Source organism: Pempheris klunzingeri, chromosome 8 (genome assembly GCF_042242105.1).
Source record: "Pempheris klunzingeri isolate RE-2024b chromosome 8, fPemKlu1.hap1, whole genome shotgun sequence".
In the NCBI taxonomy this organism is placed as follows: domain Eukaryota; kingdom Metazoa; phylum Chordata; class Actinopteri; order Acropomatiformes; family Pempheridae; genus Pempheris; species Pempheris klunzingeri.
The window spans coordinates 12312919-12326935 of NC_092019.1; the positions used below are offsets into that span (position 1 = coordinate 12312919).

The window sequence follows — 14017 nt, forward strand, 5'->3', positions numbered from 1 at the left end:
ATATGATGGTCTAAATTGGGAGAGTGAGTTTTTTTGGATGGTTTCCTTCTTACAAAACTATCAAACATGGCCTTTAAATGAAATCTTATGTTGAAAAATAGAAAGAGGCATAACTAAGCACCAGAAAGGATTTTTAGATGCTACAGAAGACACACAAAGACACAGATCTCATATCAGCTGAGGAGCTTTGATAAAAGGTGAGAGACATTCAGGGTTTGTGAGTTTCTATCATTAGTGCTGTGGACACTGTGGGTAAATAGAGAGACAAGGAACTTAATGGTCAGGAAAGAGTGAGAGAAGGAGAGTGGGGCACTAAGTGGAGGGAAAAGCCATCGAGACAGATGAAGGAGATGGTAAACAGAGGATTAGAGGGTCGTAATTACAGCTAATTACAGCTCGCTTGGCCATTCCCTAGCTCATTGTTGGCAGGGTGGTGAGAACGACCTTCAACTAGGCACAACACTGGTGTTTTACATATGAAGCAATAATCAAGGTTGCCCCTCTGCTTCACTTCTGACGTCTGTAAACAGTCAATTTAGTTGGATATCAACGGTCGATTTTCCTACAAGAAACCATTCGCTGCCATTCAGTTTCAGTAGTGTAGTGTAGTAGTTTCAGTAACAACTTCTATGATTACCAAAGGTAGATGATCCCTTTCAGTAAACATGAAATTTTGGGTAGAAGTTATTTATTTGTACCCAGGTTGTGTGTTTTGACATAAATGTGTGCATTATGTTATGCTCAGTTTTTTGTAGACGTCTCTGTAAAACCTCACAAACTTTAATGTCGTTTTAGCGGGACTGGGTAGTAATTCTTTACAAGCGACAGCAGATTGAATGTACATTTTGTGTTAAATGATTAAATACTAACAAATCTCGTTAAATTAGCGAGTGAAAATGTTTATTTACCACTTTTTACCACAATTACACTCAGCGCTATCCATCGTTTGTTAATATTGGAGCAGTAGTGTCTAATGACACTTGGGTGAGTGAACAAACAATTAGAGAAATGTTGCATCTCACTAATTAAAAAGTACACCCACAAACTGCCACGTGTTAACAATTAATATAGAATAGTCAACACGTTTGACCTGACTTTTGATAAAAATGCTGTTTACTAATAATGTAAACTGGGAACACTCTTAAAACAGAATATAGCTACAAAAATATAATTGCAAAACACTGTGCCAGTAACATTAGACTAAATTACCAAATTATATTTAAAAAACAAACAAACAAATTATGTTGGTTAAGCTATGTTAACTTTATTGGATATCTTGCACTCTTAACTTCATAAATAAGTTTCCACTGACTCCTAAAATGCACACATTTCTCCAGATAGTGCATGAGTGAAGCCATACCTGCTTTACAAAGGCAGTTAAGTTTAATATATTTGGTTAATATGTTTCCAAGCCTTGAGTCTTTCTTAAGTTCTAAACCTGATTTAGTAAATCACTACTTTATTAAGGACTACACACAAATGTAGCGAAGGATTTAGAAATAGCTGAAAATAATCCACAATCATGTCTGTAATCATGTGGCAGATGTATGTAAACCATGGACACAGAGAATATAATAAAAGGAGACAGAGGGATAGGGAATCAAAGTCATGCATACGTGGTCCTACACATAAATATGCAGAATATGACGTTTCCCTCCCAACAATGGATGTGAACAATGGAGAGAATGCCTCCAGTATCTTACTGTACTACTGTACTTGCTATTGAGTCTCTTCTCTCTGCTCTCTGCCTGAATGCCAGACAATAGGAGGCTTGTCAAAGGTCCCTCTGCTCCTTCTAAGCCCCATCTGCCTTTCTTCTCCTCCTCCTCCTCCTCTCTACCTCTTCCATCCCTTTTCTCTTCCCGTCTCACGCCTTTGCTGCAGGTCAAAGAGCAGTTATAGGGGAACAGTGGGGAGCTGAGTCTCTGTACACAAATAAGGGGGAAAAAGTGTGAAAGGAAGGAAGGTAAACAAGCGAAGCAGGGAGAAAAGAAGAACGGTATGAAAGCAAAACACTGTTTAATGAAATACCGCAGCTATATTGACAGATTCTGTGGTGCCAAGTGGTTCCTTTTCTAAGTAACCGCTTACTACTGATGTGCAGCTCCGCCTCTCTCCTCTTCACTGTCTCATTCTCTCTGCAGCTAAGTAATAAGATACAGGCTTTGTTTGGCACTGAAATGTGTCTTTAACACTCCGCTACCTAAAACAAACCATGACAGAGCGCAAGACATGCCAGTCTCCACCATAAGGTGTGTGTGCTCTTGTATTTTTATTCAAAAATATTTGAATATTTCTTTTTAAAATTGGGAAATCTTGAAGTGCTGATACATTCAAGGTTGTTAACTTTTGAACAGCAGGCATGGAGGCATCGCCTCTAGGATAAAGGTAAGACTTACCAAAGTTTAACTCAATTTACAGATTGTGTATATATGTCATGGGATGACATACAAATATACATGAATAATTATCCAAAGAACTGTATCTGCTCCACCATCCGCTGATGGTCTCTGACGTCATGGCTGGCAGAAATAGCACTGCTAGTTTTCTTCTCTCTGTTGGAGAACATATAACACCTCAATCAGCTATTGGAGCCAACATTTCTGCATTTTAAAATTAGAATGTTTTCTCAGCAGATATTTTATTTGCCATAGCAGGAAAATCACAGGTGTTTTTGGTAACATTAAAGACGCCTTCGCTCTGTTGAAGTGTCCCAGTACGCCGTGACAGTGTGACGGTACTGGGACCCTGAAACTAAAGCAGCTATAGCTCAAGCATTTTATGTCATAGGCTGAATTTGCAGATTGGTTTCTATGTCTTTATATTGACTGACTGGGAACTGTGAGGTTTGGCTGAACCACATCTGAACCTTATTTGCATTGAAACACATGATTAGAGGAGGCACTGCCATCGCCGAACCCATTTACATACGAGTGCACAATTGGACAAGCACCAACCGTAACTGGCATGCGAGCATGTGAGTAGACAGAGGGTCCACCTGGTGTCCATGAGAGAGGGAGCGGCCACATTTTACAGCTCAACCCACAGTGCAGTCTGCAGTGCTGTGGGAAAAAATACGTGGCTCCTTGACAATTGAATTAACTTGTGTGGGAGTGGAGAAATGGGTATTAAAAATGTGAGCACAACAATGGAAGCCACTGTTGGCTGGCTGCAAGAGCAAAGACAGACATGCAGCAACAAAGGGGGTGAAAAAGATGGAAAACAGAAGTGGGAGCTACAAGAGAGAAACGTAGAGGAGTAGTATGAGAAGCAGTAACTAGTGGTAACATTTGTAGCTGTACACAAACTCGCAAGCAAAGCACATGAAGGTTTAAAAGCACAGACGTATAGGCTGCATGTTATCTGTAAAGCAGACCAGATTAATTAAAGCAAAGCAGATTGCTTTGTAATCTCCAACTCCCAGGAGGTAACACACACTCTCACGTATGAATATGGTTGGGAGAGTAATGTATGCACAGTACACAAACAAATAGAGACAATAGAGTCTGTCTATTTACAGACACGCAGAACACATCTTCAAATGCACATACTTGTCTAGTTTAGAAAACTTTTCCTCCCTCTGTTTCTTCCGTCTCTTTGTCGCTCTCTCTATTCTCATTAGCAGTGGCTCTTCCCAGTCGGCCATGATTTATTGCTGACCCCTATTTAGCCAGGGATCAGTGGAGTGTGCTGTCATTTCAATCTCTCTCTAGTTAAGTTTTATTTCCCCCGCCACTGTGATTGTGTTTCAGTGTCTGGAATTAACATTGAGAACAGTGACAGACATACAGAAAGATGGATAGCAGCAGCGACCGTGCACACATCAGTGACATTTCCTATATTCTCTTGGCAAAAGTTTGATTCCTGCGTGAACCTGCACTTCAACTCCAAGATAAGGATAATTGATTACAAAAATAATTCGACATTTATTCCCAAATAGTCTAACTCAGTATGATACGTTTGATTTTGATGCACTGGTCCACTCGGTTTTAGAGTACACTTAAGCGAAATGATGAAATGGAAATAATATGATACAGTAGGTGAACTGCCTCTTTTATGGTCACCCCTGAGAGATGTTTTCTCAATATATCATTTCAGGATGAGCAGTAATAAGATCTCTCTCTCCTGCCTGCTGTTTATCATGTAGAACCCAATGTTTCAATATAAGCAATTTCCTGTATGTTGTGGAGAAAAATGTCCACTTTAAATCAATACAGTCTGGTCCTTTCCACCTCGTCTGCTCATGTGTAGGTGTGCTTGCTAAGTGCTCTAACAAACTGAGATGAAAATGTGGATAGCATTTAAAGTGACAGTCACAAAGAAGACATAATGAAGTGAAAAACTGACCCTGCTGGCCGGTTTTCCTTATTATAACCTGTTTAACTGCAAAGAAGTGTCAAAATGTCATGTAAATCTATATAAAAATGCCATTAATATCACTTTCCAGAAATAATACATTTAAATGAACATATTTCAATGGTAGGGTATTAATTTATTTGCTGTCAGACTACCAGAGAGCTGTTTCAGCTGGCCTACAGCAGTTTCTCCCAGAAAGAACCAATGATGCATAAGAGCTCAAAAACAAGATTTCCTTTGCTTTATTAGCTTGTTTATTCAATCAGGAGGCCGGCAGCAGATTGATAAACCTGTCGATTGCTCAGTGGCCCTCAGAGCAACTCAGACAAACTCAGCCAGGCACAAACATTCATATTCATATTCACCTGTGAGACCTGTGGGCCTAGTTTGTGTGTGTGCGGTCATGTGTGCGTAAGAAGTGTGATCCAGTGGGTTTTAAGGTGTAATCCGACAGCTGTTTTCAGACAGTTTGTATTGTTCCATCAGAGACCTTTTCCCTGTTTGGCCTCCTGATCTTTAATCCACTGTCTTGCTCTGTTCAGCTTCACTGAATACGCCGACGCTCTCTCACAAAACAGACACTATATGTATGCTGAAAGCAACACATTCCCTCTAAACTGTCTCTCTCTGAGTCTGTCACTCCATCTCTATCTTTCTCTGTTTGCCTTGCTTCTTTCTCACCGTTTGTATTCCTCTAATCTCTGGTACGCACTCACACACACTTGTTGAACTGTGTGGGTTTCTATTTCAAAAGCAGAGTCCCTCTTATCACGTCTGGTTATTTTTTAGCTCCATGCACACATTGTAAGAACCTAAGAGATGGGTGTGTCTCTCACACCTGGCTTTTTTTTGTGTCACTATACAACACAGCACTGGCTTACCTATTAATTATGCAGCAGGGACAGTTTACTTGCCAGCCCACCCTTGTTTTACCTCTCCACTCCTCTGTTTCTATCTTTTAGTTTGCCGTCTTCAAACACGAGCAAATGTTAGTTTAACAGGTGTATACATTCATCAATTCAATGTACAGTAAGGAAGCTTTGCTGCAGCTAAAGTTATTACAAGCCACTGAAAAATGTATGCAAAACATAAATGATTTGTATTCCACAAATGATATCAGTTTTTAAAATCGTCTGAGCAATAAATGAGCCTCTCCTTACAATAGGGGTATGTGGTCTTTTCAAACAACAGTTTAAGGTCTGATGAGTAAACCATTGGGAACGGAAGTAGGGGAAGACTGAGGAATAAAGAGAAAATATTTGACAAGAGAGGAAAGAGAACTTAGGGAACAAAAGAGGTTACGAAAGGTCAGACAGTAAAACGAGGTAGAGTGATAGAAAGAGGGTAAAGTGCATGAAGAAGGTGTCCTTATCAACACATTTCTAGTCAAACTACACCTGCAGTGTTTCTGTTTTCCGCTACAGAATCATTCAGTGCAATATGGCTTTTATGTGTAACCATGAGGAGGGAAGGAAAGAGGAGCTACAGCAGGGGAAAATCAGGGAGGAAGTGGGCGCTAATTGTCCTGATTGACCTCTGCACTTAAGGAGTCCTTGCCACTAATGACCGAAATGCCATTAGCACATCCACACATACGTGCACTTGTTAACCACTGTCAGACAATTACCTCAACTCAGCCATGAACCTTAATCGGGGACAAGGACAAAAGTCAAAAGTCCCCCCCCCCCCCACACACACACACACACACACACACACATCCAAGTGAGCAATGACCAATCCAGTCCCAAGTCTCTGGACGCACATTCAACGTGTGTGAGGATGATATTTCTTCAGTTCCTCTCAGTAGGAATACTTCAGTACCTGGCGAACGTCCAACACAAAAGTAAAACACAACTTGCAATAATGGAAAAGTGTTAAGTGAGACGAGACAAATGGAGACGATATGTGCATTTCTGGAGGACGTTTATCTGCGTTCACTCTTCGCCACCTCACTTTTCATTTTGGCTTACTCTCTCTAAATACTTGTCTTTAACGCTCTCCTTACTTTGCCCTTGACACTACACACCAGCTCATTTTGAAAGTGCGCAAATTCACATCATTCGTGAATCTTTCCAATTTCTCAGAGCGTTTAGTGCTTTTAAGCAATGACATACATATCTGGCTCGTTTTGCTCTCAAATGGAAAGAACTGATGTAATGTTTAGAGGCATTCAGAGGAACCGATAGCATTCCTCACCAGTTACTTTGTAGCCTGCACATACTTTAGCAGGCTGCATTTATTCAATGTATTCTCTCCTATCATTTGTGGTATCGTTCTGGCCTCCTCCTCACTCGGTCTCTCTAGCTATTTCTCAGCCTAATGATACATCTTTCTGGCCACAAACCTTTGACATCTTGTGTAGCCACTGAGCATCACCCTGACTGAACGGGGAGGAATTAAATTAAATACTGAGCAAAATCCACAACAACAGAGGAACTCTATAACTGGTAATTCTGGAAACTAATAGGGCAATAAATAAAGCACACAGGCGCACATACAGATATGCACACATAGCACACAGGCTCCAAGAGATGGAGAGATTATGACTAAATGAATGTTAAAGCTGGGAATTAACAAGGTGATAAGTATAGAGAAATGAACACACACACACATGCACGGATCTAGCTTAAGAGGGCCAAGGCTGAAATAAATGATAATAGTAAGAATTAGGGTCGGCTATAAATATAGAAACCTTATTCTCCAGGTGTGTGTTTGTTACCCTCTGCAGATGTGATGGATACTAGAGGGTTCTTTCCTTCTCTTTCACGATCAGGATGGTGAATGTCAACTGAATCTCATTGGCCTCCAGTTCAACTTTAACTACATCTGTCCCTTGGGTTCAGTCTGTGTGTGTCTGGCTGTGTGAGCGCTGGTTTGAAGCCTCAGTCAGGGGAAGAGGGAGGCAAAAGTCCGCTCACATCCTATTAGGTGATATGCATGGAAAAAGGCACCGTAGCATGAAGGGAAGGAGAGGCTGCTGCCCGTTATTGCTCAATGATTTCCACTTGTTTGTGTGACCCGTCGGCCTGGCGCTCTGATTGCTTTATGTACAAAAGCTAAGACAAAGCCAGTCAACCATTTAATGAGTGGATTTGTATCAATATCGAAGTTTATCAAGTTAAGTAAACGAAGACGTCTCGGAGGCATTAGTGGCTTTTCATCAATATTTGTAACTTTAATTTAAGTGAAGTAGAATAAAGGGTAGCCCTGTGATTGACTGGCCACCAGTCCAGCATGTACTCCGCCTTTCGCCCAATGTCAGCTGGAATTGGCTCCAGCCCCCCTTGCAACCCTTAAGATTAAGCGGTATAGACAATGGATGGACAATAAAGGGTAATGACAAATAAAAGAGAGTGAAACGGTTAAAACATTGGGTTGGGTGATATGACGGTGACGGTGTCCACGGGTAGAGATGTGACAACATAGTTTCTATCTTACATCCATGGTCTCTGCTACATGTTTGGGCAGGTTATGTTGCAAATCAGGGCTGAATTTATGTGTGATCATGTGAATCCAGCTGCCTGACCAGGTTACGTGATTTGGGCAGACATGGAGGAGGAAAGCGAAATTGTAAACACAGAGCAGGAGGAGGAGGCACGAGATTGGGCTTGTATTCGTTTGCAACTTTTAACATTGAAACTTGTAACACTTGAAACTATTGTTCTGATTTGAAACCTTAATGCTCTCCTTTTGAAATAATGTTATTTTTAGCGTTTGGAGTCTTTTCTTTTTAACTAAAGTGTTGTCTCATGTAAGGTAGGTGTTTTTGTTTGAATAGAAGTTCCAAATAAAAGAAAATAATCATAACCATTCATAATAATAATAACCATTTCTTCATTGAATGTAGGAAACAATTACTGTATTGTCATATGTACCGTTACAGTGATATATAATTACATATACTGCGACAAAAGAATCTGGCCATATCACTCATTCCTCCAACACTGTACAGCTTGTTTACAAGTATCTGGTCATTTTTCCATAAATCAATGTTATACTGAAACTAATCTGAACAGCTTCTTCAAACGTGGTCAGCTGATAACTCACTGTCAGTGGTAGAAAAACAGGAATTTGCTCCTTTTACAAACAAATGTTTTTTTTCAGTCTATGTGGTCGATTCAACATGCAGTTATCTGTCAGATCTTTATGGTCTGCAGGGCCACAACCATCTTGATTTACTACTGGAGGCTACTGACCCCCGTTGTAAAAAATACTCATGGACACACCTACAGGACACACACACACACACACAGATGCCCTCTGATCTAACATCACGCAGCTGTCCAAATAATGGCAATTCTTTTTGAGGAAACATTGTTAAGGGCCAATTTCCAAAGAAAATATATTACTCTCTTGCGCAAGGGACCAGTAATGGATTTGTTCTTGCTTCGATAAGCAAAACACAAATACTTATTGGCATTGGCTGCACCATTCCTGACAGACTTATTTTGGATTAAATATGGATCTGAACCAGCAGCAATGGCTGGTAACACAGTTGATAATGGAGATATGTAAAGGGCAAAAGCTATTTTGCCAAATATCGCTATTATTAATCAGCTTATACTGAAGAACAGCACAGAAAAAGAGAGAGAGGGATGACATGCAAATCCAAGTCCTCCAACCCTGATGATATAATGTGCTGTCTGTCATTACCGTTCATATGCCAAAAATGTTACAAAAATGCTTCAGATGGGTGTTTGCTGACTCCAATTCAATCCCCTCAATCCCTATTAGAGTGATTGCCATGAATTACATGGATTTCTATTGTCAAAACCAAAAGTGAATCTCATGGTGCCGCTAGAGAAAAAGGATGGGTTCATCCTCTGAGCACCATGAATATCTGTACCAAATGTATTAGAAGTCCATGTAGTCATTGACGAGACATTTAACAAAATTGTGAAAATGTCAAAATTAAGGAGGCACGAGTGGAAAAATCAAGGATCAAAGTCAGTAGGATTGATCATCTGAACGCCATGGACGTTTGTGCAAAACTTCAAGGCAATTCATTTGAAATTTTCTGAGATATTTCAGTCTGGACAAAGTGGAGAATGGACCAAACAACCAACATCAGCATCTCATGCAGCCATGACTCCAGCATGGCTAAAAAACATTGTATGAAACTGATAATTATACTGATAAGTTACGTTTTTGAAAGTTTCTGAAGGTGGTTAACCAAAATGGAACCACTGAATCAAGCGAACAAAAATGGCAACCTCATGAACTGACGTCAGGGACCCATGTATAATAGCATTACACAGTATTTGCTCCGTCTCCATGTCTCAGTCCAAACTGGAAAGAAGTTGATGTCTTGACACTGTAGACTGTGAGACTAAAGTTTAAATGTCAAACACTGAAATGCCGTTTTTTTTTTTGTTTTTAATGCGGCCAGTTGATTAAGGAGCCAAGAGAGAGTCTTTTGTTGGCAGAGATCAAACTGATGAAATCAAGTGGAAAGTGGTATGACAAACTTTGCTGGCACTGCAGTGTAGCTGAAAATGTTTTTTAAATTCATTACCATCTTTATTTTTTCATGATGCATTGGTTATGAGGCCCAGTCTTTGTTTGTCCAGTTTAGAATAAATCTGCCCTGATTTCATCAAAAGCAGATTAACAACAGTGTCCTGAAATAAGGGGTTTTCTTGAGAAATGAATATTTCTAAGATAAATGTGAATCTACAGTTTGTGTGTGTGTGTGTGTTTTTTCAGGGGTGAGGTGTTTGGAAGAGAAATGAGATCGGATGGATAAGTTGTAGTAGTTCTGTCCTGTATTCCCACAGCCAAAACACTAGTCGTATCAGACATAGTTCACAAAAACTGAATATTTAAGACGAGATTAGTGTAATCTAACTGCACACACACACACACAGTGCTCTCAATGAAGCAATGTCTCTTTTCTAGTCGCTAACCTGCTGAGATATCATTATAGACCCATGAATGATTCACACACAGATTTCACAAGGGATATTGATGTTTTCTCACTGCCTCCGTCTCTGCTGCTTTATGATTCACCCAGTATGCATCTGTCTCCCGCCTCTCTTCCTGTTTTCAGATTCATAGGGGGAAAAAAAAAGTCTTCACTTTGAACAGTGTAAAGGAAAAAGCTCTACACATGTCACTTTATTTAAGTCTTTAATTCAACTTGTAAAAGGAAATGTAGCATAGTAATTACTGGGGGTTGGTTAGGCGGGGATAAAGATAAGGCAATTATGTTTCACAGTAATTATGTTTCTCTGATGTTACTCATTAACAAAGCGTACACGAGGAATAACTTCCAAGATTTGACGGATTGATATAGCACAGCAGTGAATGACTCAATATGACATAAAAGTTTCTGAGATGAATTTGATTTGCAGTTTTTGTCTTCTATAAATTGAGTGTCACTCCTATCCTGTGCAGTAGTCCAGGTTTTTAAATCAGCGCCTTGGTATTTGTCCTGCTTTTCTCTGCAGACAGTGACACAGCAAAAAGAAGAAGAAGAAAAAAAGTCAGACACTTAGACTGAGAAACTGATATTCAAGGAGAAAAGGAATTCTCTTCACATCTTCCAGCACCGAGCAGCTCAATCCGGTGCTCAGATCGCTGATTGATTTAGAGGCTGTAAAAAAAAATGCTTCAGCCCTCTCTCCAGACCGAGATTTGACTTGAGAGTCCCTGACCGATGATTCGCATCATCGACCTTTAGGGCACAGACCCACAAATGACTGAGATCAATATGGGAAATTTGGATGGACTACAAACTGCAAACCAAAGTAAAATATCCTTTTAAACCCCTTCCTGTCTGCTCATAGCCAGACTGAGTCAATGCCACCCCAAGAGCAGACAGAAAATTTGTTTCATCTAAAGCTCCTGGAATGGACAGTCTGTATTTAGTTCAGAGCAGCCTGCGCTTACGCTCTGCAAGATACAGCTCAGTAATTTGTCGAGTATCTTTGGAACAAAAGTGGGTGGCTAAGGTGGTTATTTCACAGAGTGCGGAGGAAGCTTCATGACACTTCCTTTAGCTAATGGCCCTCTGCCCTCTACTTTAAAACATATCCGAGGAACTTCAAACCTCCCCGCTTAGATGCTCACAAACACCCATGCACACACACAAGCACACACACTCGTCAGGATGCTTTTGATATAAGCAGCCAAAGTTAACAAGCTTAGGTTTTCTGCATATTTTTCTTTCTCTTCTAAATTTTCTTCATTTTTTTTTACCTTGGCATGCCAAGTTGTGATGCAAAACATTCATTATTACAGTTTTTTGTGTTAGTTTTTACTTACATCCCATCCAAAATGAATTTGTCATTATGATAAAACAGCTTGAAACTGAAAAGACTGCAATTTCCTATTGCTAAGGTGTGACCCACACATGTAAAAGGTAGGCTAGTGAGGAAACATAAGTGACTTGTCTGATGTCTGCAACACAACCACACACACACATCAGAGAGGTAATGAGAGTATGAGCCAGCTGTTAATGAAAGGTTTTGTAAACAACCCACCCTGACATAAAAGAGAGCTGATTACTCCCGTGGAACAAAGCAGTGATGGACTGGGTTAGCATTGCTAATGCGCGCACACACACACACACACACACACACACACACACACAGAGGGAGACTCGATACAACGCCGTCTCCTCTGGAGCACATTGGTATTATTACTGTAGAACATAAATACACATGCAGAGCACGATAGTGAGGAAGAGAAAAAGAGTCTCTCGTTATAGTACAATATACAAGAGCACCTTCTGTTGATCCACAGTGAGATATTATCATCATCACTACAGTACACAAAGCTGCCAACATAGCTCACACACACATGCACACACACACAGAGTGCATTCACAAATTCTATTGAAGCACAGCAGGATATTATCATAATCCCCAACAGGTACGAGGCAGAACACCAATCAAGGTCACCTCTGCTGCAGTGAATGGTGAGTGGTTGTGATAACAGCAGACTGAAGGAAATCCAGCTTTTAATCTGCTCGCTGACAGGAAGGAGGGGAGGAGGAGCGCAAGAGAGAAACAAAGAAGAAAAGAACATCAAAGATCTGAACCTGTGTGTGTGTGTGTGTGTGTGTGTGTGTTTGAGAGAGAGAGAGTCATTACAGTCCAACGGTTTTTTATTAGTTTCTGTTTGAACAAAGTTGCAGTTCCAGTTTCAGTCTGGGTTCAGTGGTGGTTAAAGTTTCTATTTTGTGAATAAGTCCACAGCAGGCAGGTTCACCGACGCGAGCTCACATAAAAGATTTTTCGTAATTTCATAACCAGATGTATTGGACCAGAGGGACAGCTGTGAATTTTACCAGAAAAAGTCACAGCATGTCACCTTGTTGTTCTCTATGGCTGAGCAACGCAAACAAAAAGTAATCATACAATTTATAATGTACAGATTTTACTGCATTGTCTCATTTTAATTGCCAGGATGAGCCACAAAATCAGTCACTGGAAACTGAAAACAAAGCCATTGAAAAACTTTCATCACTGGTAAAACAACAAGGCTTATTATATTTTTTTTCATAAAAGTTTTGTTTTAGTTTTTTTATGTTTCAGCTCTTGCTTTAATACCTTTTATGATGATTGTATAGTGCGTGAAAGTTCGTTACATGAAGAATCTAAACATCTTTTTGTATAACTGTGGGCGCACATATGTACGAAAATCACACATTATTTATTGTGAATCCAATATTTGTCCGTAGCTTGATATGCTGGTTAATACATCGTGGTAAGGGCACTATAGTTGCTACCACAGATTCAAGTCAATATGAAATTTGTGTGCGTTTACTGTCGATGTTTTCATCTCCACCCAAGAGCCAATTATGTATTCACGGATGCAAAGTGTCCATAAATAAGCTTTATAACGTGGTTAATTGCTCTCTCTCCCTCTCTCTTTTTATGTGTGAGTGTTCCTTTGTTGCTGCATCAGCAAATATGAAATGCACATATAGCATTACAGAGAAATTTTATTGCGCAAATAATATATAAGGGTTATAATCCATAAAAATGATGCCACAGTATGCAGATAATTGGAGGCTGGACTTCTTTAAACCATATTCAATAATCGCAATTTCCTGAATATATTCTTTTAGTGCCCCGTGATAAACAATCACTCCGCACACAAAAACACAAATAAACCAGCCAGGAGAAAGCTGGTGCTTTAATAATAAGCACCGTCCACCACCAAGCAATGAAATTCTGTTAGTGTAGTGACTTTAGGCTCGATAGCAATGGTGAAAAATTCCACACAGTCACTTTTAAACCTTTTAAAAACAATCACATTTGCACTTCAGCAGCAGTTAGAGCGTCTCAAATTCAGCCACAAGCATGGTTCATGTCTGAGTCTGCAAATTACCAGCTTCATCTTTCTCTAATACGCACCTAAGCACACACACAACATCGCACTACAACAGATCAATTATTTCCATAGACGAAGACTCCCCCACTGAGCACACAGTTATGGTAAAGAAATCAACAGTTTCTATGTAAGCAGAGACATACAGTAGGGATGGAAATGGTACGGTACATTCCTTTCTTCGCTCATATTTCAATATTGGTTGAAATATTAGGCATTTAAATATGAAGACATTAATACTGCCAACTGAAAGAACACCTTGGTTTCGATAACAAACAGACAGAAAGCCACACGGTCTTGCTGGAGAGGAGAGCTCAAATTA

At 40.0% G+C, this 14017-nt stretch overlaps 1 protein-coding gene across 1 annotated transcript in view; it reads right to left on the minus strand.

The window, feature by feature from the left end:
- Positions 1-14017, minus strand: part of col14a1a (collagen, type XIV, alpha 1a) — a 128767-nt gene that overhangs the window by 91865 nt on the left and 22885 nt on the right. The window lies entirely within an intron of this gene.